Source organism: Lynx rufus, unplaced genomic scaffold, assembly GCF_022079265.1.
Source record: "Lynx rufus isolate CCGP_SWC_20201006 ecotype Redwood Valley unplaced genomic scaffold, mLynRuf1.p SCAF_8, whole genome shotgun sequence".
NCBI classification, from domain to species: domain Eukaryota; kingdom Metazoa; phylum Chordata; class Mammalia; order Carnivora; family Felidae; genus Lynx; species Lynx rufus.
This window is the reverse complement of record NW_025814896.1, coordinates 8,799,042-8,823,407: the sequence shown is the minus strand read 5'-3', so window position 1 is coordinate 8,823,407 and position 24,366 is coordinate 8,799,042. Positions and strand designations below refer to the sequence as shown.

The 24,366-nt window shown below is 47.3% G+C and overlaps 1 protein-coding gene across 7 annotated transcripts in view; it reads right to left on the bottom strand.

The window, feature by feature from the left end:
• Positions 1 to 22,595: 22,595 nt before the first annotated feature.
• ZNF217 (zinc finger protein 217) overlaps positions 22,596 to 24,366 on the bottom strand; it is a 36,632-nt gene continuing 34,861 nt past the window's right edge. For all 7 annotated transcript variants that reach the window (XM_047067465.1, XM_047067467.1, XM_047067464.1 and 4 more), the window contains one exon: positions 22,596 to 22,798. The gene's annotated coding sequence lies outside the window, so the exon portion shown is untranslated. The remainder of the gene's footprint in view (positions 22,799 to 24,366) is intronic.

Genomic DNA, 24,366 nt, shown 5'->3' with positions numbered 1-24,366 from the left:
TCATGCTCTGTCTCTCTCTGTCGCAAAAATAAATAAACATTGAAAAAAAAATTTAAAAAAAAAAATAAATAAAGAAAACGTTAAAAAAAAATTTTTTTTTAAAGAAAAAAGAAATAAACATGAAAAAATAATAAAATAAAACGATGCTAGATCAGGCATCAGCAAACCTTTTCTGTGAAGGGCCAGACAGTAAATATTTTAGACTCTGTGGGTTACACCATCCACATCACCAGCAGAAACGCTCTGCTGTTATAACGCAAAAGCAGCCGAGCTACCCTGTGTAGAACTACAACTCTGGATTCCGGTGAGGGCTTGAGCCTGGGGTCCAGATACTTCCTTGCCGGCAGCTGGCCTGTGCAATGTGGGGTGCGTAACAGCCCGCCGGCCTCCATCCACTCGCCGGGGACGGCACACCTTCCCCTCACCTGCGACTACCCAAAGTCTCCAGACATTACCAGATGTCTCCTGAGGGGACAAAATTGCCCACATCTGAGAACTGGCGCTCTAGAGTCTAGCAGAATGTGAGCCGCATTTTTTGGCGGAAACAGTAAACGTGATCTTTTAACCGGATTTGAACAAATTTGGTGCTTTGGCCACGGTGTGATACATCTAACAAGTATTGCTGTTTCTGCTGGGCCACTGTGAAATCAAAATGTGCGTCCGTTGTGCATATTTTCTGAGGGGTCGCTAAATATTCTAGCCTTTGACCCATTAACCCCACCCCTGAAAAATCTAACCATAAAGAAATTTGAAATGTGAGAAACACTAAATGCACAAGGATAAGATGCCCAACGCAGTATTTTCTAGAAACGACGAACTCTTGGAAACGTAAGGTAAGCACTGTGGTCTGTGTGTGTGTGTGTGCTCCCCAAATTCCTGGGTTGAAACCTAATGGCCAGTGTGATGGCGTTAGGAGGTGGGGCCTCTGGGGGGTGATTAGGGGAGGAGGGGGGGACCTTTCTGCATAGGAACGGGCCTCATAAGCCCTCAGCACTCCCCTGCCCTGCCACCACGTGAGGTCTGTTGCCCACGAAAGGGAAGACCACCCTACCGTGCTAACACTGCCTGATCTCCGACCTCCAGCTTCCAGAACTCTGAGGAATAACTTTCTTTTGTTTATAAGCCACTGCATCTGTGGCATTTGGTTACAGACTAAGAAAACGAAGCAGAGGATCGCACTGTCAAACTACATGTTTCATTCATCAGTGGAAGATGTTACAACTTTCAAAAATCATGTCTACCGGGCGTCCACCCGGATGGCTCAGTCAGTCGAGCATCTCACTTTGGCTCAGGTCATGATCGCACCGTTCACGGGTTTGAGCCCCACATGGGGCTCTCTGCTGCTGGCACAGAGCCCGCTTCAGAGCCTCTGTCCCCCTCTCTCTCTCTGCCCTTCCCCCGCTCATGCACTTTCTCTCTCTTTCTCTCTCTCAGACATGAAAAAAACCCTTTTTTTTTAAATGATGGCTATGGAGGATATTAGTAGCTGGGAAAAATGCTTTATCACATTCTATTAAGCCAGCTAAGGACGACGCAAGTTTACTTACAGAGTTCAACCTCAGATGCTCCCCCATTTTGTTGTTTTTTTTATAATTTGTTTAATGTTTATTTACTTTTGAGAGAGAGACAGAACGTGAGTGGGGGAGGGGCAGAGAGAGGGAGACACAGAATCCGAAGCAGGCTCCAGGCTCCGAGCTGTCCGCACAGAGCCCGACGCGGGGCTCGAACCCACGAATCGTGCGATCATGACCTGAGCCGAAGTCAGACGCTCAACTGACCGAGCCACCCAGGTGCCCTCCCCCCATTTTTGTTTTTAATAACAGTAAGAACATGCTCACACATTAGCTACCTTGGAACTGAAAGATGATGAGTGATTCTGTTTGTTGACGGCCAGCTGGGGGTGGCTGTGTTTTAATGATCAGGAAACCCACAGCTTTTCTTTCTAAAGCAACTTGAACAACCAAAGAGCAAAGCAGTGTAGCCCAATGGTTGGGGGTGGGGAGTGCCCAGAAGGGTGCGTTGCCAAGGTCTGGATTCAAATCTCAGGGCCAAAGCCTCGCTGGCTGCCTGCAGGTTACATCAACTCTTGCGGGACTGGTTTCCAAATGGGAAGATTGCAAAGTTCCTATCTCAGAGGGGAGCTCTAAGAATCAAATGAGACAATGGGGGGAAGGAAGGGTGGGGAACAAGGCCCATTGAATATGCCCAGGAGAGGTGAGCTCTTCTGTCTGGTGGGAGTGCCCAGTGCCTTTAGGGAAATTGTCACGACTTCCTTGTCCTGTGTTTTCTTGAAATTTCTCTCCAACCAAAGGAATTCACACCTCTAGAATAATGCCTCCCAAGGTGGATCTGTGTTTCAATCTTTTTTTTTTTTTAATGTTTATTTAGTTTTCAGAGAGAGAGAGAGAACACGCACCGAGGAGGGACAGGGAGAAGAGGGAGACCTAGAATCTGAAACGGGCTCCGAACCATCAGCACGGAGCCTGATGCTGGGCTCGAACCCACAAACCGTGATATCATGACCCGAGCCGAAGTCAGACGCTTAACCGACTGAGCCACCTGGGCGCCCCATCTTTGTTCCAATCTTCATTTGTTTTTCAAGAAGATTTTTTTTTTTTTTGGTCAATTTAAAGGACTGTCCTCCTTTAGATGTTCGGTTCCATTTTTCCAACTGTCTTGCCCATAGAAATGATGGCAATAGGAAATGCCAACCGTATTTTTCTTAATACCCTTAACTGTCAAGATCGAGCCGTGATATCCATCCCTCTGATGACACCAGGATTTTTTTCCCACTGTTATTGGTTAATGAATTCCGAAAATCTGAAAACCTCTGCCCCCCACCAAAATTAAAGGTCATCCTGGACACTTGCTTTTATCTGCTTTTGGAATAAGCGTGCCAGGCAATTGCCTGCCCTCTAAGGAAGACTGAGAACGTTCTTCCGCGGCTAAGTGATGCCCTTTCCTGGGGGGTCACCATCCGTCTGTGACAACATAAGCCCAGAGGGAGTAAACCCCGGGTCACCTCCGGGCAAGATCGGAAGACCGTGCCAGGAGACCTTTCCCTCCCCTTAAATAGGTGCGAATCCTTGCCGTGATTTTCTGAGCTGGTGCCTGATCTGTTTTATATTTGTTTACCCAGAGTTCTACAGTTGCTGATTAATTTCCCAAAGTTGGCCTAGAAATGCGGCAGCCAGCTTCTCCGTTGGGGCGGCCGGCCTTTGTTCCCAAAGCACAGTAATTGCTATTCTTAGCTAAGACTGCCCCCGTGTGGGCAGAGGCTGCGTTACCATGGCCTGGGGGAAAACCTTTCTTTCGGCCCAGGGTTTAAGGAGGTGGCTACGCCGGGTGATTTGAATAAAACTACAGTGGGGTCTCTGCCTGCGTCTGGGTTCTGAGGGTTCTAGAGTCTTCCAGAGGGAGAACGTAACCCAATTAAATAGAGACTGCTTTAGGATGGGAGTGTGAATCCAGGCTGTACTTCGGAGAGAACGCTCCCTCAGGCCTCAGTTTCCTAATCAATAAAATGGAACGGTGGGCCCCACACGTGATTTGTGAAATCAAGACAGACAGATTGAAAACAAAATACAGGCTGTGTTCCTTGGCATGAATAAGAGCTCAAAAAGCATTCATTACTATTCAATTCTTTTTTTTTTATTTTTTTTAACGTTTATTTATCTTTGAGACAGAGAGAGACAGAGCATGAACAGGGGAGGGTCAGAGAGAGGGAGACACAGAATCTGAAACAGGCTCCAGGCTCTGAGCTGTCAGCACAGAGCCCGACGCGGGGCTCGAAGTCAGACTGAGAGATCATGACCTGAGCGGAAGTCGGCCGCTTAACCAACTGAGCTACCCAGGCACCCCTACTATTCAATTCTTATACAGCCTCAATTATATGCCCAGAATGTGTTATACCTAAAACAATTTTTCAAATGTGATCATTAATAAGGTAAAAATTCATCAACTGACACAAAAGAAGTTTTGGTGGCTTTTGTCACTAAAGGTTACCAATACACTTATTTAGGGACCAGTGTGTCAGTCGCTGTTCCAAGCGTTAGAGACTGAATAGTCACAAAGTGCAATTAGGATCATTTAGATTAAAAATCGGGGAGGAGGGCCTGGGTGGTTCAGCTGATTACGCGTCCAACTCTTGCTTTTGGCTCAGATCATGATCTCAGTTTGTGAGACCAAGCTCCGCATGGGGCTCTGCGCTCACAGTGTGGAGCCTGCTTGGGATTCCCGCTCCTTCTCTCTCTGCTCCCTCCGCACCCCCCCAACCTCGCAAAATAAATAAATAAACTAAGAGGGTGGGTGATGGGCATTGAGGAGGGCACCTGTTGGGATGAGCCCCGGGTGTTGTATGGAAACCAATTTGACAATAAATTTCGTATTTAAAAATAAATAAATAAATGCAGTGTACGATGTAATAGCTTCTAGTGACTTCCTACCTCTATCGAGTTTCGAAACATTTTCATCACCGGAAAAAGGCGCCCGTGTCCATTTGGCCCTCTCTCCCCCGTTCTCCCCTCCCTGAAGCCCCTGGCAGCCAGGGGCTGCTTTTTCTTTGTACAGATTGACCTCTTTTGGATATTTCATAAAAACGGAATCCTCCAATATGTGGCCTCTTGCGTCTGGCTTCTTTTATTTACCATCACATTTTCAGGGTCCATCCATGTCCTGCCATGTATCAATATGGATAGATTCTTTTTAAGTTTATTTATTTTGAGAGAGAGAGAGACAGCATGAGTGGGGGGAGGGGCAGAAAGAGAGAGAGAGAGAGAGAGAGAGGGCATCTCAAGCAGGCTCCCAGCTGCCGATGCAGCGCCCAACATGGGGCTCAGACCCACGAACCTCAAGGTCACAACCTGAGCCAAAACCAAGAGTCAACACTCAAGTGACTGAGCCACCCAGGGGCCCCGGATGGATATTTTTTTTTTTAATTTTTTTTTTTTCAACGTTTATTTATTTTTGGGACAGAGAGAGACAGAGCATGAACGGGGGAGGGTCAGAGACAGAGGGAGACACAGAATCGGAAACAGGCTCCAGGCTCTGAGCCATCAGCCCAGAGCCCGACGCGGGGCTCGAACTCACGGACCGCGAGATCGTGACCTGGCCGAAGTCGGACACTCAACCGACTGCGCCACCCAGGCGCCCCCGGATGGATATTTTAAAAGCACTTTCAGTGTGTGTGATACAGGGATGCAGAGAACTTGGGCCCTAGAGTCGAACACCCTACTTCCAATGCCAACTCAACAGTGTGCCCGCTTTATAACCTTGAACACATTCCTTAGCCTCTCAGAGCCTCAGTTTCTTCATCTGACAAACAGAGGAATCTACGGTTTATTTGTCGTGAGTCAATAGTCAAGATTAAACAAGATAATGGTCGCATCACAACTGACACCGTGCCGGGCTCACAGCCAAGTCTTAAGAAGTTTTAGCAAACACTTTTTGTTCGCGTTTTGGCCATTGCGTTTTGTTATCAGTAATGTCATTTGGAGTCACTGCTGCAAAAAAGAAAAACAAAACAAAACACAAAACACAAAACGGGGACTTTGGAGTTAGACCCACGTTGAAATCTTGGGTCTGCCGCCCACAGGCTGGATCACGTGGGCAAAGGTACATAGATTCTGGAATTCTCAGTCTCCCCATTCCCTGAAGACAGGGCCAGGCCTGGCCCTCCTCGTTAAACCCGTAATACTTCACCTTGAAGCGTTGCCTGACATCCCAGCTTCCCTGGGTTTATTCCATGGCTCGTGACAATCAAATGTGTAACAACGTAAAAATACACATGTAACCTTGGTCGCTTAAAAAGGCTGATGTCTGCCTGTGAATGTCGTTAGGCACCCGATAATGATGTGATGGGGCGGCCCTTCACCTCTGTCGTGTGTGTCCCCAAAACCCATAGCCCTAGGCGACGCAAGAGAAAACAGCACACAAGCCCAGATGGGGGGACATTCCACAATATATTGCCCTGTACTTTTTTTAAAGTTTATTTATTTTGAGAGAGAGCGGGTGGGGGAGGACAGAGAAAGAGAGAGTCTCAAGAAGGCTTCATGCTATCAGTGCACAACTCGACGCAGGACTCGATCTCACAAACTGAGATCATGACCGGAGCTGAAATCAAGAGTCAGATGTCCAACCGACTGAGCCACCCAGACGTCCCTTGACCACACTTCTTACCGCTGTGAGAGTCACCAAAAAAAAATGACAGGAACGGTCACCGACCAGAAGAGACTGGGGAGACGTGGCCAACTAAAAGTAAAGTGGTGCCTGGACTGGATCTGGGAACAGAAGGAAGGACGTCAGTAAGAGAACGAGTACGTTCGGAGCAAAGAAATCGGCCGGTGTAACCTCCTAGTGTTGACAGACCAACATGGGTCCATAAGACGTCAGCATCAGGGGACCTGGGTGAAGGGTGTACAGGGGCTGTTTGTACTATCTTTATGACTTTTCTCTAAGCAAAAAATGATTCCCGAATCAAAAATTTATTTAAAAAAGAAAAACACAGTCTGCTCAGGCTGCTGTAACACAAATCCATGGACTGGGTTGTCCTGGAGGCTGGGAGGTCCCACGATCTGGGGGCTGAACATTCTGGTTCCTGGTGAGGATGCTCTTGCGGGCTCACCCATGGCCATCTTCTCGCTGTGTCCTCATGTGGCTGGGAGAGAGAGAGAGAGAGAAAGAGAGAGAGAGCTCATGCCTCTTCTTACAAGGGCACTCATCTATCGTAAGGGCTTGGTTCTTAAGACCTAATAACCTCCCAAAAGCCCCACCTCCTAACACCACCACTTTGGGGTCTAGGGGTTCAACATAGGGATCTGGGAGGCGGGGGGACAAAATTCAGTCCATAACAAACATACATACGTGTGTGCAAATATGTCTCTGTACGTATGCGTGTGTGTGAAAACCCGCTGTGAGCCGTGGGCGCTAGAAGAAGGGGCCTTCCTGATCCTGTCCATACTCCAAATCCTAGTCTGTCGCCCACCCCTCCAGCTTTCCAAGAAACAAAGCCGAGTTCACTGAGAAAATCAAGCTACCAAATGATCATCTTGCCGAATTTACCAACTGTGTTCTGAACACCTTTAAAAGCTCTTTCAAAACAGGAATCTCTCAACAGCTTTAACAGCAAAGTACCATTTTGTGACTGATTATGAAATGTAATTGTCTGAATATTAACTAACCGAAGCTTGAGATGCTCTCCGAGAAGCTGCGGGAAGAATCCTGAAAATGTAATAAAGTTGGTGAAATTGAAATCTACACAAATGAGAAGATTTCCTTGGGAAGTATTCATCTTTTCGAACAAAATCCCAGCATTCTCCACATGATAGACCTGCTCGGGAGATCCACGGTCTTTCACGTTCTATTGAACAGTTAGTAGGACTCTTTTTCATGATGCAAAGTGTGGTTCTCGCTTATCGACTTCACCAATAGCCTATCAGCCTTATTTTTCTAAAAATGGACATTTAAAAAAAATGTTTATTTATTTTGAGAGAGAGAGAGAGAGAGAGCATGAACAGGGGAGGGGCAGAGAGAGAGGGAGACACAGAATCGGAAACAGGCTCCAGGCTCCGAGCTGTCAGCACAGAGCCCGACGCGGGGCTCAAACCCACGAACCGCGAGATCATGACCTGAGCCGAAGTCGGCCGCTTAACCGACTGAGCCACCCAGGCGTCCCCTGACTAACATTTTTTTATTAAAGTTTAATTTACAGATGGATCACAAACTCCATTCTTGCCCCCCTCCCCCAGGAGCTTATGGTTTGCTGGGGGCAGTGAGAGGAGAAGCTGGTGATTTCAGCCCCGCAGGGTAAGAGCCAGGCAGGGAAGGGTGGGCACTCCAGGCAGTGCGCGCCGGAAACAAATGAAAGCGATACAGAAAGTAAGTGGGCCTCTTGGGGGACGTCTCTGAGGCGAAAGGGAACCCAGGCAGGGGGTCGGAGGTCACGGAGGGCCTGGAAAAGCCAAGGTGGCCTGCCCAGCAGCGCTGGCCGCTCAGCCCTTTCCCCCTGAAGGACAGAGATTTGGTGGGAAGCGTGAGGCCAGGTTTCTGTGGAGGAAGAAAGGCCTCCCCCTGTAACTTCCTGTTCCATCCCGCTGGGGGCCCATCCCTCCCTTAGCCCCAGAAGGCGCCATGCCTAGGTCTGTGAGCTCTGGGGGCCCGTGAGGACGTTTTCATTTTAATTTCTATTAAAATCAGAAAAGAGGGGCGCCTGGGTGGCGCAGTCGGTTAAGCGTCCGACTTCAGCCAGGTCACGATCTCGCGGTCTGTGAGTTCGAGCCCCGCGTCAGGCTCTGGGCTGATGGCTCAGAGCCTGGAGCCTGCTTCCGATTCTGTGTCTCCCTCTCTCTCTGCCCCTCCCCCGTTCATGCTCTGTCTCTCTCTGTCCCAAAAATAAATAAACGTTGAAAAAAAAATTAAAAAAAAAATAAAAATTAAAAAAAATAAAATAAAATAAAATCAGAAAAGAAAGATGAGGGGCACCTGGGTGGCTCCGTCGGTGGAGCGTCCGACTTCGGCTCAGGTCATGATCTCATGGTCCGTGAGTTCGAGCCCCACGTCGGCCTCTGCCTGGAGCCTGCTTTGGATTCTGTGTCTCCCTCTCTCTGCCCTTCCCCTGCTCCTGCTCTCTCTTGTGCGCTCTCTCTCTCTCTCTCAAAATAATAAACATTAAAAAGATATTTAAAAAATAAAAAGCAATGTTTTCTTTGGTTCCAAAGGTCTATCGAGTCTGGGACTACAGAGTAGCTGCGGGCTTCTCAAGGAGAGAAAACCCAAAGCCGTGACATGCTCTGACGCCCCCAAATTCCAGCCTAATCCCGACAACGGGTTGCCCAAATTCCTGTTTACCTGACGAGGAGACGCCACCGTGTGGCAATGACGTCTCTGCCAACTTGGGCTCCCGCTGCGTGAAATAAGGTTCCTGGGGAAGAAATAATCTTCTGGGGGTCACGCACGTTCGGTACCCACGGCGGAACCCCATTCCCCACGTGTCTAACCCACAATTTTAGAAAATGCATAATTCAAACCTGCGTAAAACAGGACCTCGCCCAGCCAGCCGGGGTCCGGTCAGGGTGAGGCTGCTTCTGAAAGTCCTTAAGCTCCTTACCTCCAGGTGTCATTTGTATTGTAGATGAAAGGGGGCCGTCGGGCTGGCTGTGATCTATGGTTATTTGTTTTATATTAAGGATCAACAAAAAGCAGTAAAAGGAGTCATTAGAGGATTCCATTTTCCAATTCGCTACACTTGCCTGCTCACCTTCAAAACCGAATCGATAATAATGAGGGAGAGTTAATACAAGTTCAACCAAAAGTTCAAGTACTGCTGTTGATTCTTTGACATCGCCTTTCCGCTTCTGGTCGATAAAACCATGGATCTTGTTCCACAGTGTGGCAGCCCCACGTGGTCCCTCCCACTGGCCACAAGATGACGGGCTCCCGGGGGGGAGGTTCAGAGGGACCAGCAGGTGCAAACCGCTCCTCGTGCGGGTCTCACATTAGATGGCACTTCTGCCAGGAAGCCCTCCAGACCCTCCCCGTGGGGGTCAGGCTCACCGACAGATAGGGTCTTCCAGAAATGGAAATCAAGCTCGACGTGAGCAGCCTGTCACGTGTCTCTGCGGCACGGACGTCCAACCCCATTCGAAGGTGGGCTCATTGGATCAATGATTCAGTGACCTTGTCCCATCATGGGGAGACCCTGGGCTAGTTGCTGGGGATGCAGCTGCGACTAAGTCACGTAATGTGATTAATCATGTTAATCCTCTGCACAAGCCCCCTAGTGGCTGGGAGCAAGAGCCAAAATTCTTCCAACCCGTCAGCAAGACTCCCTCTCCTCCCCTCCCCTCCCCTTCCCTCCCCTATCCTCCCCTCCCTTCTCCTCCCCTCCCTTCTCCTCCCCTCCCTTCTCCTCCCCTCCCCCCTCCCCTATCCTCCCCTCCCTTCTCCTCCCCTCCCCTCCCCTATCCTCCCCTCCCTTCTCCTCCCCTCCCTTCTCCTCCCCTCCCCCCCTCCCCTATCCTCCCCTCCCTTCTCCTCCCCTCCCCTCCCCTATCCTCCCTCCCTTCTCCTCCCCTCTCCTCCTCTATCCTCCCCTCCCTTCTCCTCCCCTCCCTTCTCCTGTCCTCCCCTCCCCTCCCCTATCCTCCCCTCCCTTCTCCTCTCCTCCCCTCCCCTCCCCTATCCTCCCCTCCCTTCTCCTCCCCTCCCTTCTCCTCCCCTCCCCCCCTCCCCTATCCTCCCCTCCCTTCTCCTCCCCTCCCCTCCCCTCCCCTATCCTCCCCTCCCTTCTCCTCTCCTCCCCTCCCCTCCCCTATCCTCCCCTCCCTTCTCCTCTCCTCCCCTCCCCTTCCCTCTCCTCTCCTCCCCTCCCCTCCCCTCTCCTCTCCTCCCCTCCCCTCCCCTCACCTCTCCTCAGCCACTGGGCGAGCCAGCCACCTGCACCTTCTCACTGTCCTTGAGTAATGCAGGGCCTTTGCACCTGCTGTTTCCTTTGCCTGCAGTGTTTCTCTCCACATAACCACGTGGCTCACACCCTCACCTCCTTCAAGTCTTTGTCCAAATCTCATTTCCTGGGTGAGGACTTTTCTGCTATCCTATTTGAAATTAAATCCCCATCCCCAACCTGAGTTCTGACCCCTCTTTACCAATTAATTTTCTACTAGTTCTTATAAGCTCTGACATACTATATAATATACTTATTGATTACTCCATAACGCCAAAGAGTTTTGTCTTGTCACATGATAGGCCCTCAATAAATAAATAATGAGGGCATGGCTGAGCCTGACCTGCCCCCATGGACCTCATAGTCTTTTGTTTTTTTAATTTTTTTTAATGTTTTATTTATTTTTGAGAGAGAGAGAGTCCAAGCAGGGAGGGGGCAGAGAAAGAGGGAGACACAGAATCGGGAGCAGGCTCCAGGCTCTGAGCTGTCAGCACAGAGCCCGACACGGGGCTCGAACCCACAAGCTGTGAGATCATGACCTGGGCCGAAGTCAGGTGCTTAACCGACTGAGCCACCCAGGCGCCCCTCCAGATTTCCTTTTCTTTTAGGACTTCACCCCTCGTCAGGCACCTATTCGCCTTACATCCTCCCTGGAAGTCAAAAGCCACAGGTGCCTCCTTCCTGCCTGGGCTCTCTCTGAGAAGCCGGCATCTGAGGACACAGTGAGGACGACAATGACAACCAGAGTTTCTTTCTTTAAAAAAATAAAATAAAATAATTAAACTGAATTTTGGACATTACTGGAAATCGAATACCCAAACAGGAATGTTGTCGTTCTGCTTCAGGGTTACAATCACTATGTACGAGGAATAAACTGGTTAATGAAGGTAAAGGCTAGCTCATGGAATGTTGAACTATAAAAATTATAAATATTTCAATAAAACCACGATAGAGTCTCATATTTCCTGCATTTAATTTTAATTTATTTTTTATTTCAGAGAGAGAGAGAGAGAGAAAGCGAGGAGGGGAGAGAGGCAGAAGGAGAGAGAAAGACAACCCCAAGCAGATTCCACACTCAGCAGGGTCTGATGTGGGGCTCGATCCCACAACCCCGGGAACATGACCTGAGCTGAAATCGAGAGTTGTCTTAGCTGACTGAGCCACCCAGGTTCCATCTGCCCCCCAACCCTGCAACATTTAAAATAACACAGATAAGGGGCGCCTGGGTGGCGCAGTCGGTTAAGCGTCCGACTTCAGCCAGGTCACGATCTCGCGGTCCGTGAGTTCGAGCCCCGCGTCGGGCTCTGGGCTGATGGCTCGGAGCCTGGAGCCTGTTTCGGATTCTGTGTCTCCCTCTCTCTCTGCCCCTCCCCCGTTCATGCTCTGTCTCTCTCTGTCCCAAAAATAAAAAAATAAAAAATAAAAAAAAATAAAAAAAATAACACAGATAAAATAAAATAAAATAAAATAAAATAAGATGAAATAAGATGAAATAAGATAAAATAAAATAAAATAAAATAAAATAAAATAAAATAAAATAATAAAATATCACAGATATTCTGTCTTTGAAAAATTGTCGCAAATAGTTGAATGTCAAAGCCGGTGGGACCGGGAGAGGAAGTTTACAACAGCGCCACCTGGTGGTGCAGTTTATTGAACACGTTCCAGCGTGAGCTAAAATGCCTGGAGTCCTCCCTTTAGTTAGTTCTACGGAAAAAATAGTCTTGAATTATTCAAACTTTTCCAGTATTGATCGTCTTTAAGAACGCACTTCTCACATACAATTTGGCAGGAGGATATTGTGCTCATCACCTTCATCATAATTGGAGACCAGGTTCCAAATGGACCTGGTTCCAAATGTAATCAAATGTAATCCAAATGTAATCAAATCCCAGTGATGGCTTCAGCTAAATTCACAGAAATATCCAGCTTTTACAAAACTCATGTGGGGCGCCTGGGTGGCTCAGTCAGCTGAGCATCTGACTCTCAACTTCGGCTCAGGTCATGATCTCCTGGTTTGTGAGTTCAAGCCCCACATTGGACTCTGTGCTTGTGGCACGAAGCCTGCTTGGGATTCTCTCTCCCTCGTCTCTACCCTCCCCCGCTTACTCTCTCTCTCTCTCTCTCTCTCTCTCTCTCTCTCTCTCAAAAATAAATAAGTACATAAATACATACATACATAAAACAAATAAAATAAAATAAAAATTATTTCAAAACTCGTGTATAAACTGTAGCCAGCGACTTATCCATTAAAAGCACAGACATAGCTCAACCCCTTTACCAGCCACGGTCAACTTACTCAACTTCTTTGGGCCTCAGTTTCCTTATCTGTCAAATGGTGAGGATAAACTGGCCACCTAAGATAATTCTCGTGAAGTCCCTTAGTGCTGTCTTTGGCACATAGTAAATGCTCAGTATTTATATATTAAGTTGAGGGGGGAAAACAATATTCAGAAGGCTACAGGGTGGGGCGCCTGGGTGGCGCAGTCGGTTAAGCGTCCGACTTCAGCCAGGTCACGATCCCGCGGTCCGTGAGTTCGAGCCCCGCGTCGGGCTCTGGGCTGATGGCTCGGAGCCTGGAGCCTGTTTCCGATTCTGTGTCTCCCTCTCTCTCTGCCCCTCCCCCGTTCATGCTCTGTCTCTCTCTGTCCCAAAAATAAATAAACGTTGAAAAAAAATTAAAAAAAAAAAAAAAAAGGCTACAGGGAGGGATCCGGGGGGCTCAGTCGGTTAAGTGTCTGACTCTTGATTGTGGCCTGGATCACGATCTCAGTTTGTGGGATCAAGCCCAGCACCGGGCTCTGTGCTGACAGCACAGAGCCTGCTTGGAATTCTCTCTCTCTCCCTCTCTCTCTCTCTCTCTCTCTATCCCTCTGCCCCTCCCCTCCTCATGCTCTCTCTCTCTCTCAAAATAAATAAGTGAACTTTAAAAAAAACAAAAAGAAAGCTATAGAATAGCCCCATTTCTGATAACAGTAATAAGTAACAGTATGGGCATAGAGGAAAATCAGAAGACACAGATTCTGAATTATTAAAGGTGTTTCCCTTTAGAGGATGGAGTTTCACTCTCTTTACTCTAGATTTACACAAGGCTTGCCTTTTCGTAAAGACGTATTGTGCTTGTAATTTTAAAATCAGGAGGTTTTTTTATATTGTGGTAAGATACGCGTAACATAAAATTTCCCATTTTAACCATTTTTAAGTGTGCAGCTCAGTGGCGTTAAATACATTCACTTTGCTATGCAGTCCCACTATGCACCTCCAGAATGTTTTTATCTTCCCAAACTGAAACTCTGTCCCCATCAAACGCTCCATCCTCCTTCCCTACCCTCACCCCCACTCCAGGCAACAGCCATTCCAATTTCTGTCTCTGTAGATTGGACTATTCTGGGAACCTCACATAAGTGCAATCATATGCTACCTGTGCTTTTGTGCAAAATGTGGGAGATTTTTTAATGCGTTTATTTTATAATGTTTACTTTTGAGAGAGACCGAGAGACAGAGCGTGAGCAGGGGAGGGGCAGAGAGAGAGAGGGGGACACAGAATCCGAAGCGGGCTCCATCCAGGCTCTGAGCTGTCAGCACAGAGCCCGACGCGGGGCTTGAACTCACGGACCGTGAGATCATGACCTGAGCCGAAGTCGGATGTTTCACCGACTAAGCCACCTGGGCACCCCCAAAATCTGTTTGTTTGTTTTTTTTTAATGTTTATTTATTTTTGAGAGAGAGAGAGCTCACATAAGCAGGGGAGGGGCAGAGAGAGAGGGGAACAGAGGATCTGAAGCAGCGGACTCCGTGCTGACAGCAGGCAGCCCAACGTGGGGCTTGAACTCTTGAACCGGGAGATTATGACCTGAGCCAAAAGTCAGATGCTTAACCGACTGAGCCACCCAGGCACCCAAAATGTGGGTTCTTAGTGGAGAAAATAGAGGTGTTAAAGCACTATCTCTGTCCCGTGCAAAGCCCTTGATCACGGTCCTATTCCAGAAGCACCGGGTCCCAAGCCCCTCAGGGGGTCCACAGGGTCAGAAAGACGTATTATGAAGTTACTTGCTTTCCATGGGCCACGTGAAGTGGGACGTCAAGAAAGACAGGATGAGTGGCAAAGATGACCATCCCACTCTTTTACTAAGGCGCTAAAGAGTTAACAAAGAAGTGAAACATTGCCACTCTTCTTGGAAAATTTCTTTCGCTTTGGGAATTTTATTTACCATGAAAAAAATGTGTTATTCATATTAACATGTAGGGGGTTAATTATTTTTCCTCTTGAATTAATAGATGTCTTAATTGTTTTAAACTCTACTATGGCAAATATCAACAGGCATAATCCACGTAAACAAAAACTTTTGAGGACCCTGAATAATTTGCATCCTTTTACAAATGATTCTGAAGCCAGAAGTTCTAAGAATGGCCACATTGGGGCACCTGGGTGGCTCAGTCAGTTAAGCATCTGACTCTTGATTTCAGCTCAGGTCATGATCTCACGGTTCGTGGGATCGAGCCTCATGTCAGACTCTGCATTGACTGCAAGATTCTCTCTCTCCCTCTCTCTCTGCCCCTCTCCTACTCACGCTTGCTCAAGCTCTCTCTCTCAAAATAAATAAACAAACATTTTAAAAACTAAAACAGGGGCGCCTGGGTGGCTTAGTAGGTTCAGGGTCCAACTTCGGCTCAGGTCATGATCTCACGGTCTGTGAGTTCAAACCCTGCATCAGGGCTCTGTGCTGACAGCTCGGAGCCTGGAGCCTGCTTCCGATTCTGTGTCTCTCTCTCTGTCTGCCCCTCCCCCGCTCGCACTCTGTCTCTGTCTCTGTCTCAAAAATAAATAAACATTAAAAAAAAAAAAAAAGAATGGTCACATGATGTTAACCTTTCTTATGATGAACGGTGCTTGCATTGGCGTGGACCACGAGAAGCTTTTCTCTGTTTAGATTACCTGTCAAAGTGTAAACGTCTCAGATGTGAGGAACGCTTGTCTCCGGGCAGTGTCTCCAATGTCCCCTGATGCGATTATCAAATTCTGCCCACCAGCCGTCTTCACCGCTCGCTCTACCCACCCACGCCCTGGAAAAAAGCCTTTCAAATACTCCAGACCAAAACTCTCCTGATCCTAATTACCTTTTAGTCTTCTTAAGTACCTCCCCACCCATGCATAGCCTGTGAAACTCCTTCCACTTGGTACAGTGATGTATAAGGCATAAGAAACTAACAAGCCTTGAGTGTGCTTTACGTTTTTGCCACAGGTAGATGGAAATGCTTACCTGCAGTGACTCAGCGGATAATCTCACAGGTAGGAGGTTATTCGGAGATAATTCTAGGAGACCACCTCTCTGCCATTAAAGGATTGCTGGGCTGGAATAAATCGTATTCATCCATTCATCATCCATCCATCCCTCCATCCTCCCCGCATATATTGAAGGAGAGAGGAGCTTTGTGCTATGCCCAGGGGAAACATCAATACATTCCTTCCCCTGGGGATCCCACCTTCAAGTGCACACCCTAACGGCAGGTGGTAGTGAGTGCTACGAGGAAAAATAACCAGATACAGACGTAAGGAGGCTGGAAAGGCTTCGGGGCAGGTGACGTACGCGCACAATCGGGTGAAGTCAGGGAGCGGGGCAGGCTACCCGAGATAAAAGTGTTGCCAGGCCTCGAAATAGCAAGGATACCACTGCTGAAAGAGGAAGGTGCCCAGAAGTTTCCAGAAGGAGAACCAAGGCCTCTGGGGCTGCCGTAAAAAATGAGGGAAGAAGGCTAAGCGAGGCCAGGGGTCAGGCCAAGGATTTGGGGTTTTATCCTACGACTGAAAGTCCGTGGAGGGTTTGAACAGGGACCTGGGTAAAATTATCTGCATGTTAAAAAAGAGTTCCAACACCCACGTAGAGATCCGGCCGGGGGAGAGGAGGTTGAACAGGGAGGAAGGGGGACGGGAGGCGATGGCTGCCCTCCGGGGGAAGAGTGGCTTGGCAGAGAGGATAGCAACGGAGGAGACAGGAGGCAATCTGTGTGTGTGTGCCCAGAGGTTTTGCAGGAAAAGAGGCAGCAGGCTTGCTCTCCGCTTGGATGAGGAAATGAGTTCTCCCAGGCGGCTGAAGGGTCTGGAGCCTTCAGTGGAGCCGGGGGAAAGCTGTGGCTGGTGCTTTAATCGTCCGCATGTCGAGTTCAGATGTCAGTGAGGCCTGGGTGGCTGCGTGGACACAGCTGGCCTCAGGGGCAGGGCTGGAGGCGGTCCCGATGCAGACAGATGCACTCAGACCTCTGAACCCCAGGGTCCTGTGTTGTCAGAGGTGAGGACTCTGGAAAGGATTCATCTGTTCCTAAAATCCCAACCCAGGGCTGCTGGGGGTTAAAGGGAAAATCCCCCGGGGTTGAGGGTGGCAATCAGTCCCTAGACAAACAAAGATGATGCCTGTCAGGCGCTTAGCTCGAGGACATTTTAATTATCATTCTAATGAGCTTACGGATGCCTGAAAATCTAGGAAGTTTAGGTAACTTCTCACTCTAGAGCAAAGAATCCCTGGTCTGTCAGGATCCGGGGGAGGTCAGGGCTTGGGAATGGGATTCTGAGGGGGAGACCAGAACAGCCACAGGAATTCGGGAGTCTGATGTGTGGGCCAAAGTGATGATGAAATCTCCCTGGGTTGACTAAGGGTAAAAAGGGCAGGAAAAAAGTTTTGACTTTTTTTTTTCTTCTTTGGTAAGACTTTGTACAAACGCAGAGTGGACATCTTGTCATCCTGCTTCTCTGGTTTTTTCCAGAGTTATCCTAAAACGTAAATCTGATGCCACCATCTGCCCGGATACCTTCAAAGGCCTTCCCTGAACTTCCATCATGGCCCCAAATCCTCGAGACTCAGTACCTCGGGCTCTTGCCCGAACTCCAAATTCGTCCCAGGAGCTGCGGTGCTCCACTGGGACCACTTGGCACCCCAGGGACATTTTGGATTGCCTGAAGACACTTTGGGTGGTTACAAAACCGCAACGGGGAGGGGTGCTACTGGCCCCCCGGTGGGCGGGGGCCAGAGCGATGGCCAAGCACCCTCTGTGGGTGGCACAGAAGAGCCGCAACAAAGAATAAAAGGCCAGCAGCCTTTATCCTTTAGTTATCTGTTCAGAAGCTGGCCTCACCCCTCAGCTCTGTGCTCCACATTCTTTCTGTCTCCTGCTGGTTTCCTTCCATTATTTCAACTGGTCACAATTGGGTTTACCGGTTTTCAGCCCGTCTTCGGCACCCGCCTGGAGGACGTTAGTTAGCTCTAGGAAGGTAGAAGACCAACTTTGGTTCATGGGACACAGATTCCCCCCGCGCCCAGCACCAGCGCGAAGCACTTGGCAAACAAACAAACACACGCGGAATGAATAGAAACAGGCAGAGGGGCGCCTGGGTGGCTCAGTCGGTTAAGCGTCCGACTTCGGCTCAGGTCATGATCTTGTAGTTCGTGGGTTCAAGCCCCGCGTGGGGCTCTGTGCTGACGGCTCGGAGCCTGGAGCGGCTTCGGATTCTGGGTCTCCCCCTCTCTCTGCCCCTCCCCCACTTGCGCTCTCTCAAAAATAAACAAACATTAAAAAAAATTAAAAACAGGCAGAGAGGCCACCAACGTCCTTCACCTCTCCAGATGTGATTTTTTTTTCCCCCTTGGAGCCATTAGGTTTTCAGGAGAAAAGCGTGCTTTCTTAAGGAAAAATTAAATAAAACCACTGAAGTCAGCCTGCACTACCGTGTATTACATGCTCCTTTTCATCTGAGGGCATCTGAACAGAAATGCACCTCGATCTTTGCAGAAACAATGGAAGGATAAATCAAAAACTAATTTTATGAAATGGTTGCTTTATAGAAGGTTGGGAGCAGGCTGGAACGGATGAAAAGCTAGTGAGCTTCTCTGGCTATATACCTGGTCTCATGGTTTTAAGAAACTGTTTTACATAACGAAACTGTATTTAAAAGGAAAAAAAGACAAAGTAGGATCTCAAGATGGAAAACACTGAACCCAAGAGCGTATGTTGGCAAGCCCACATAAAGAAGCTTGGGCTCCCTCAACCATGCTTGCGTTTCTCGAGTGGAATTTACGCAGTAGACAGCAGGGACCACGGAAGACTGGACGGCCGGACCCCACCCCCGAAGTTGCTGATTCAGCGGGTGTGTGAGCCTGAAGGGTGGCATTTCTGGCAACTTCCCAGCGATGATGATTTTGCTAATCTGGGACCACCAGTTGAGAGAACCCACTTACAAACAAGTGAAATTGAACAAGTTTGAAATCTTCCCTTAGAATGTTGGTAATAATATTGGCATCATGACTTCCTTGCTGTATGTAGTAGGGTAAAGCAAGCCATGTGGGTATCGGGAACCCAACTTTTCAGAGAATCCAATATAAAAATCAAAGAAACAAAAGCACTATTTTAATTCTGAGACAGAAACAGCCAATATAGAGGCACCTAGTTGGCTATGTTGGTAGAGCATGTGACTCTTCATCTCAAGGTTGTAGTTTGAGTCCCCTCTTTGGCTTAGAAATTGCTTAAAAATAAAATAAGAAAGAAAAGAGGAAGAAAGGGAAAGAGGGAAGGAAAGAAAGAGGTTAGAGGGGAAGGGAGGGGAGGGGAGGGCAGGGCAGAAAACAGCAATATAATTCATTCAAGTGTTGTTTTGTTTTACTCTTTAAGAGCATATATATCCTTTCTCTGTTATGAAGGCCCTGGGGTTGAAGCAGCCTACCCCCAAATCACCATTTCTAATTACCATTTCCCAGAAAAGGAACCCAGGGTCCTCAGGTAAGTAACTCTCCAGGTCCGGGTCAGGAAATGGTCAAGGAGAGCTCAGAACGCCTGCCTTAAAACTAAGAAGCCTCCAGAGTGTTGTCCAAAACAGAGCCAACTTGAAGGAGAGACCCTGTCGGCCAGAGACCCCGAAGATTCTGAGCGTCAAAATGATGCCTGCAATTTGCTTACAACTTGTCAAATGTACAATGAGTTCTTAACAAAAAATTCGAAAGTTCATTCACCAGTCTTGTCTGGGACCAGACATTATTCTCAAGGCTGGTTAATGAAGGGGGAGAATCAAGTTTTATTTATCCTTTCTTGTTTAAGCTGTATTTCAAGGTCATCAAATAATCACATGAGGTCTTCTGTCCAATCATAAATGCAGAGGAAATGACAGAACTTTAAAAAAAAAAAAAAAAATCACCTTTTGTAACATCCCTAATGTTCATCAGTGGCTGCTAAAACCCAAAGGAGAAAGGTTGATGGGGAACTTTATTACGGCTGGTTAGTCTGACACCTGAACCCACTGATCAAACTTCACTACAGGTTGGAAAACCAAATATTGTACATGTCCAGAAGTGATGCAATTGGGAGCACACAGACCCCTGCTCCCCAAAACTGAGCTCAAATCTACTTTAAACCCCTAGATTTAATTCACCAGTTTATAGGAGATAGACTGGAAAAACAGGTCAGATGAAACCACAAATATGCAACAAACCCTAAGAAGGTGCCAACTTCTACAGAACGAATGACCCAGCCTCTTCACTAAAATGTCCTCTAAGGTGTGTGTGGCGGGAGATGTGAATTAAAACAGGCCTTTAAAAAAAAAAAAAAAACGATCTTCTAGGGGTGCCTGGGTGGCTCAGTCGGTTAAGGGTCTGACTTCAGCTCAGGTCATGATCTCGAGGTCCGTGAGTTCGAGCCCCGCGTCGGGCTCTGTGCTGACAGCTCAGAGCCCGGAGCTTGTTTCCGGTTCTGTGTCTCCCTCTCTGACCCTCCCCTGTTCATGCTCTGTCTCTCTCTGTCTCAAAAATAAATAAACGTTAAAAAAAAATTTTTAATAAAATAAAATAAATAAATATAAATAAATAAGTAAATAACGATCTTCTAAACTAAGTGGATCTTGTTTGGGTCTTGATCACAACTCAACTGACCAAATCTAAGATGACACTTTTGCAAGGCTGTGTGGACATTGTGGTTGGTTACGTGTGACCATGAAAGCCCTTATCCGTTAGGGACTCACAGTGAAGGGTTGTAGGGATGAAACTAAATCGTGTCTGAGACTCGCTTTAAAATACTCGGGGGAGAAAAAAATGCTGCTGGCGAGGGTGAGGATTCATTACACGAACCCCTCTACTAAACTGCAGGCTTAAAGTTGTATTTCTAAAAAGTTAAAAGCAGAAACGAGGGACGCAATAAAGACCCAAACCAAGACTGCAAAACACCAAATCTATATTTACATCCACATATAATAACATAACTTTAAGCTGAAATATATCATAAATAAAACAAGTAATGTCTACTGTTTGACAAGTATCAACAATTAAAATAAATCAAACTGGAATGAAATAAATACATAAACAAAAATCCAACGGATTGTACCTCTATTATATGTACTGTTGTCTCAAAGGAAAAAAAAAAACATACAAAACCAGTAGTATCCCAATAGTTAATACTGATGGACAAAAAAAAAAAAAAAAAAAAATTGGAGGACAAGGGCTGTGGAAAAAAGGACATTTTTATGTATTCAGAAATTGAGAAATGTGGTTAGAAAAGAGAAATCTGAAAGCCCCCCAAATTTCAGCATGACATGAATTGACTTGTTTTCAAATAGATTTGGTGATTTTTTTTTTTTAAATACAGGTTTAAATTTCAGCCCTCTATTATCTCGTATCCCCTTTTAAAGATTTACATTTATAGTCACAGCGAGCTTTCTGTAACACTCATTGGATTAGGCAAAGATCAAGTCAATCATCTTGCAAATGTGTTAAATCTTCAAAAATAGGCTATAAAAGTGCAAAACTATGAAAACAAAAATCTAGATTATGTACATATGGCTCAGCTTGTGAACAGGAAAAATGGTGGATAGTGTACTAGTCTCTCCTGATACAAAGCACTTCACTACAAGGCCAACAGACCAATCAGGTCCCCCTTTCCCACGGGAGTTAAGACTTCTCGGTCAAGTACGCTTCGTGTTGCATAATGAAACAAAACAAAAAAAATCAGGATTCTTGTAGGACTTTACTCTCGCTCTAACACAGAAGGGCAGGGCAAGAAAACTTAACAGTGCAAATTTATTTTTGAAACAGTTTTCTTAATAAAATATCTTGTGGTTGCTAAACCCACGTACTGCTGAATAAACTCAGCCACGGACAGCATGTGGAAGGGAACAAAAGTCTAAAACATCTAGTAGTAAGCCAGCTGGTGGCCATCCTCACTTTAAAACCCAAACTACATCTGGTTGCTCAACACAACCAAAACTGGGAAGACAACTGAGGTCAAGAACCAGATCGCACCCTCCCCATTACCAGAAGGCTCGGCAGGCAGTTCCTTATTCAGAATCAACGTGTCTGCAATTAACTCGTGTACGTCCACGGTTAACCCAAAGGCCAGGCACACCAGGACTTCCAGATACAAACCTAAAATTTACCCAAACGCTTTCACGTCCTTTAAAACCGCTCCCAATATATGAAATTCACGTGTGTAATTCAGCATTTCAGGTTTTTTACATACCAATTTAAGCGAGAGCCAAAAAAAACCCTGAATTTTCCAACAAAAGTGACGAACTTGATAGAAAGTAAGTAACTCCACACAGAATTTGGTATGTTTACTGGATATGGGGCTGTCCTGAAGAGGACAGACGCACTTCTCTGTAGACACGCCCGCTTAAAAACCCTACGGGGCACAGGCTGCTCTCAGAAAAGGGTCGCAGATCGGGACTCTTCCTCAGTTGACAGACTGAAACTTGCAATGAAAGGGCACCCAATTCAGAATGGCTGACCTCAGTATATGCAGCACATAGTCACAGAGGGTCGATACTTCCGTTCACAATTTTGTTAAGACGACGCACTGAGGAGGATTTAACATAATACAAATCATCGGGAATTTTTTTTTTTTTTTAAACATACATTTTCCATGAAAGAACACAAACAGCAGGAGCTGCTCATGGGGATGAGCTACAGGAGAGAGAAAGGGGACGCACAGTATCTGAACAAGCAGGTTTCGAACTTACGTATGTACAGAGTTACCTGAGGTGCAAGCGTTCGTTATAGACTCTCCCCCCCCCCGCCCCCCCACCCGGATGGTTTGTGTTCAGCAGCGCTCAAGTATGCAAAAGACTCCTTATTTGGTCAACTCTAAAAAAAATATTATTCGGGGACAAAATAGAGATTTGCAGTCTCCATTTGCGTACAACCCAACTGTTCCAACTATGGTTTTTATTGCTATTTGGTACAAAAGTTAACAGAACAACTTTACAAAACCGTAGTGTTCCTGGTATGTTACATGCACGGCACGGTCACAGCTTATTTCACGAGCTTCCGCCATCTGCCTTCTCAAAGGATGGACTCACTCAATTTCATGGACAGAACACACATCCATCGGGTCCTACGGGGGGAAAAGGTTCAAGAGAGCGGATCAAGATAAAACTGAAAACAGCTCGGGAAAATCTTTTTCCTTTTAATAAAGAAGTGTAATAAACAGAACCAAAGGGATCTAGAAATGCACGGAGTTCCCCTTAAGCTCAAATGTTGCAACGAAGGGGCGCCTGGCTGGCTCAGTGGGTGGAGCATGTGACTCGATCTCCCAGTTGTGAGTTCGAGCCCCACGATGGGGGTGGAGGTTAACAAATTAAACCTTAAAAAAAAATCGTTGCAATGAAAGTACCAGGACTCTACACAACGCTGCGCCACCCCAGAGGATACTACTACATTCTGAACAGTGATTTAACGAAGACGATTTCACCAAGAATCAGCATTTGCATCAGTTACACGAAGCCTGGCAAAGGCCACCACAAGAAACCGAAAGGTGATAACATTATCTGTTCAGCCAACATCTAACGGGTTTGATCAGTGATGGTCCCAGCAGCGGGTGAGGCAGTGAACAAAGCATTCTCCTCTCAAGCGGAGCTAGCAGTGAACTGGGGCACACAGGTAAGAGGGGCAGACGTGGGGGTGAACTGCACAAGCAAGGGGCAGCGGCCAGGGAAGTCCCTGGTTCCCGGCAGACGTCCTGAGGAAATGATGTTAACTGGTCCCGCGTATCAGAGAGAGGTCATCTGGCACCCAGAATGCAGAAGGACGTTCCAGGCAGAGGAAATGCAAGCAGAGATGCTCAGAGGTTACAGAAAGAGGCCGGGGCGGGACCAACAGGACAGTGGCATCCTCTGTGACTGACAGACTGTGCCCCTACAGTGCAAGTAACCTGTTACAAATTAGCTGTGCCTTATAATCCATCAACGATTTGTTTTGTTTTCATGGAGAGGGGGCTGAATCCCGCTCCTGCGACAACACTTCCTTCTCCTTCTACTTTCACTAAGTGAGGGGAGAAAGGAGCATAGACCTGCATCAGCCCGATGGGCCCCACATGCAAACAAGAGGGAGACATCCTGCCACGGGACCGGGAGGACATGGTGGGCGTTAGACAAGAAAAGTGTTTCTGGGAGAGAACTCAAATCTGTCCATAAACCCAGCTCTTGTCATTCAATTTATTGGTAAATGAGGTCTAGAGTAACTTGTGCGGACATCAGGCCCTGTGGCCAAACTCGGAATTAACTCAACGGAATTAACACAACTCTGAGGGTCCCGCTGGAGTCTTCTGCATATCTACAGTTAGATACATTCGCCATGTGAACCACATTGTCAAAACGCACCTCCGCGCTCCTGTCCCGCTCCCCTCCCTGAACAGATAAGGATGCACCGAGGTTTTGAACAAGCTCTTAAGCATGAGGGTTGGGGCCCAGGCTTTGGGTCATGCTAGGACAGAACTAAGAGTGGGATGCGACCCAAGTCTCGGTACCCTCATCCGTAAAGGGTGCACGGGAACTCCCAACCCAGCAACCATTTTCTGTAAAGAGCCAGAATGTAAATGTAAATATTCTCAGCTTTGCAGGCCATGCGCTCTCTGTCACAACTACCACTCTGCTGATGTGGCTCAGAAGCCATCAGCTATATGGA